The 4253-nt window shown below is 37.3% G+C and overlaps 1 long non-coding RNA gene across 2 annotated transcripts; it reads right to left on the reverse strand.

Moving 5' to 3' along the window:
* Positions 1 to 290: 290 nt before the first annotated feature.
* Positions 291 to 3979, reverse strand: LOC124682289. 2 transcript variants are annotated; one of them, XR_006996235.1, is made up of 4 exons: positions 3834 to 3979; positions 2274 to 3115; positions 845 to 2192; positions 291 to 578 (listed from the first exon to the last, which is right to left on the reverse strand). It is a non-coding gene; the product is annotated as an uncharacterized LOC124682289 (long non-coding RNA). The 2 variants fall into 2 exon arrangements; XR_006996234.1 differs by lacking the exon at positions 3834 to 3979 and having other exon boundaries at positions 2274 to 3609.
* Positions 3980 to 4253: the final 274 nt, after the last annotated feature.

A 4253-nucleotide genomic window follows, 5' to 3' on the forward strand; every position in this document is an offset into this window, starting at 1 on the left:
AAAAAAACTGCTGGAAAAGATCAATAATCGCAATGCAGCACTAAATTAATTCAAAAGATTGATTAAGACATATTAGCAAGCCAGCATTCTGAAACCATCATCATCTCTAGGGAAACAGAAACAACTAGCTTTAGACATACATAGTCACATTATCTTCTCATCAAATCTATATGAACTTATAGATTGGATGAAAGATGCTTGTGCAAAATGGAGGTTTTTAAATGGCAAGACAACGCTATTGTTTGCAATGCATTTTTTTACACAAACTAAACAACAGAGCACATGCTTGCTGCTGCAACAAAAAAACTGGGGCTTCATTATATGATATAATCCATTAACCCACTTGCAGACAACAACATTGGGAAACTACCAATCTTACTGACAAAAGCCAACAACGGTACAAGAAAACATGCACCACAGCACTGAACCAACTTCCTAAATAGCGACATAATAATTCATCAAAAAAACCATGTTGCATCCAAGTTGGTCATCCTTCTTGCTCATGAGAGTGGCCTCCTTTTCTTAACCATATCCGCCATACATTGTCCATGCACTGCGTCACAGTGTCTCACCCTTTTCTGCAAACAGCAGAACTGGCAATGTGATTCAAAAAATGAGATAACACTATTAGTTTCTAATTAAGTAGGCACAAGCATAATTAGTTGTAACATTTGCATGTTGCATAGCACGACAACTTTGGCCTAGCACATAAACATATCACAACAGGAGCATCAAATAAAGATTTCAATCTAACTGGACATTAGACATTTTGTTTGTTCCACTAACTATATACAAGTACTACAGAGTTGTTTCCAAATCACAAAAAAGAGATACGGATATTTACCTCGTGGACTGGGGAAGCTCATGTACGGAATCAAAGAAACCACACATTCTCCATTCGATATCTTCTTGTGTCGTAGCGACTTATGATCAAACTTGTGTACGGAATCAAAGAAACCAAACATTCTGCATTCAATATCTTCCCTACTCTACAGTTCATTACGAAGTGGAAAGGGTTATCTAAGCCACTGTGTATGCAGATGCATTCTGAAGCAAACTGAAGAGCAGAGCAAAGAGCTGATGCTCCCAGAAATCGCAGTCCATAGCAAGATCACTCTTTACAATTGCATTAACACTAGCTAAAGCCAAGGACAAAAATATTACCGCGGGAGTAACAAGGATTTGTCAGCAAAACATACACCCTCATCATGTGCTATCATTTTTTGGAACTGAACCTCATCTGGAAATAATGGAAAAAAAAAATTAAGATAGGAAAGGATGACTAAGCTATTGTGCGGACATGATTTTGGAGCAAACAAACCAAGTAAACAAATGTACAATTATTTTCTTTCCTTTTTGTTTCTATTTCGTAGCTCTGCTAGGCCTGTTGCACTCCAACCATTCTCTCGACGGTTTTTTCTTCTAATATACGAGGTCGCACGTTCCAGAAAAAAAAAGGCAGCATGAGAAACCAAGCAAACAAAAGTGCCATCTTTCGTAGTCTTTAAACTCAACCTAAAAATCCCTCAAAAAAAACTCAACCTAAAAAAGCAATGCTCCAGCAATGTGGCAAATAAGATACATACATACATATCCTGTTGTAAAGAAACAAATTATCCAAATATAAAAAATATGAAAAAGATATGGGCAAGGTCATGTGAATCCAAGCTATTTATGTGACATGGCAGAAAATCAGCCAAGGCAGAAGGCAATTCGTTTTACCCATGAAGGATAAATAAGGTTAATTAGCTACCAGTCATTTGGAACAGAGACATGCCTCTTCAAAATATATAGGTCCAGAAAGCATGCATGCCAGAAAGTATGGAGAAGACCTTTGATTAAAAGAACTTCTAAGGAAAAAACTGTAAAACCAGTCTGGAAAATGTGTCAAACCAAAACACTTGCAACGATCACAATTCTGTGAATAAAGCAATTTTTGTACACAACATCCTGCAATAATGTTCCGGACATGATCACGGGAATGACAAAAAAAAATGCAAAGGTCAAATAACAAGATCACGGGAATGACATGATTCTGCATCACTACAACAGGCCTACCTTCCTAATGATAATCAGCTTAGGATTTAAGGCAGACAGGCCACCAAGTGGAAGCCGAGGAGCACCGGTCACAAACTGGAAGAAGCATGTTGTTGCTCTGGAGTAAATTCTGCCATTATCTCAAGTAGTAGTAGCTACAAAACCAAAAGCAGAAACATTGGATTAAATTTCCAGCAAAATTCACCGCTGAAGCTGTGAGGAACAAATGTACTCACATTGACAATTGTCGACTTTTCAAGGTATAACCATCATATCTTCCACCAGTGTCTCCCATGCTGAAAATTCCACAGTTCCTCTTGTGTGGTTTAGTTCTACGGTCAAATTGGCTATTCTATGTGAGATGGATGTTGCTTGTGGTACTATGAGATGGGGTGTTCCTCCTCTCATGGCCACATAAGCATTATGACTTGTAAAATACAAAATTGGTATCTTACTCAAATTAGTTGAATGCCCGTGCGTTGCCACGGCCATTTTATTCTACTTACACCCATGTCAATATAATTCACGTGAAAACTTACATGCATACAAAAGATAGTACATCAACATAGTCTTAATTTTCTTTTTGCCATGCTTGTTTTTCTCTTTTTTTTACTCTGCTGATCATGAGTGTTTAATGCAAACATGGCAGAAAAATATTTCAAGAACATGAAATTTATAACTTACACATACAATTTTATATGAAATCAGCAAGATCAGTGATGTATAGTTACAATTTTGTATTTTCCTGATTTGGAGAAAAAATGTAATTTTCCATGGCTTACCTAAAAAAAACCAATTCAAATGTATTCATGAAGTTCAGAAACCACATTAATGAACTCTTTAACACTAATATTTAAAATAAAAATACTCCATTATATATAAAATGTAAGGTCTATGCCTTTGACATTCACATTGGCTTACTAAGACATTCATGACTCAGATTCATTAATTTGTTTTTATAGTGGTATGCAAATTTCATGAAAATTTAAGGTCGCTATAACCCTTGTCATGGATCTTACCATGGAGTATTTTGGCTCCATAGTGTGCCAACGATGTGTTCACCAGTGGGCACCCAAAGCTGAGATGAAGATATAACACATCAGAATTTTGGCCTCTCGGAATTGCACATGTCCTTTAGTGGCAATATTATGTGGAGATAAATATTTTAGAAATTTAAGTTTTATTTTTATCTAGATCAACAACATATTCTGCAAAAAAATGCATAGGTTATACCTAGCTTAACTGAAGAGTGACACGTTTATAAACTATACCTAGAGAATGATCAAAAATATTTTTAAAATTAGGGACTGTAGGAATTCTTAAGCGGTAGCATGGAGTAATTTCAGATTTTAATCATTTTCTATATCTAGATCAGTAGCATATCTTAACAGACCAATCAGATTCAATCATTCTTCAAATGATATGTTTGTTGATTCGATCGGAGATGTTTATAATGTGGCAATACATTACACATGGCATTTCTGCATATAGAACTATCTTATTAGTATCCAGACAAAATTGTAAAAAGAAATGACTATATTAGATCAGTTGCATAGAAAGAATGATTAGTTGTTTTATCGGTCATTCCTACCGCACACATGCCAGCAAGAGAGCCAAATGTTGAAAGGAAATTAAACACAATACCATGAGAAATTTGTGTGACATTTTTATTGAAGAACCAAAGGTAGCAATGTATGAAATTTGAAGCCTGCATTTTGAAAAATAAAACTTAATCTCAAATACGTCCGTGAGATCACAGAGGGTATGAAAAGTCACAACACGAGTTTGTGACGTACCTTGGAGAAATCACTGGTCACATGCACAGCGACTTCCTCCTCAAGTGACCGCTTGAATAAATCGTGGTACGCTGCGGCGAAGAGCTACATGGGCATGCACGCCCATACAATCTTGACGAGTGCGTGGCCGTCGGGTGCCATTGGCCGCCTCTGTTTAGGGTACGACCATCACATGAACCCGATCAGACAGAGATGGAAGACCGAAAACACAGATCAGGATGTATGTATACACGACACTCGTTGGATCGACACATACCTTTTTTTGGATCGTGTTCCTCAAAATTGCCGTCGATCTCATCGTTCAGAGCATTGAGAAGCTACTCGACATAGGCCTCGGCATAAGAGATGCAGATGGCTCGCTGCTGCGCGCCACGTCTTGGTGGGCAAAGATGAAGATGATCAGTCTCCTTCGTCCCCCCT

Source organism: Lolium rigidum, unplaced genomic scaffold (assembly GCF_022539505.1).
Source record: "Lolium rigidum isolate FL_2022 unplaced genomic scaffold, APGP_CSIRO_Lrig_0.1 contig_8179_1, whole genome shotgun sequence".
Taxonomy (NCBI): domain Eukaryota; kingdom Viridiplantae; phylum Streptophyta; class Magnoliopsida; order Poales; family Poaceae; genus Lolium; species Lolium rigidum.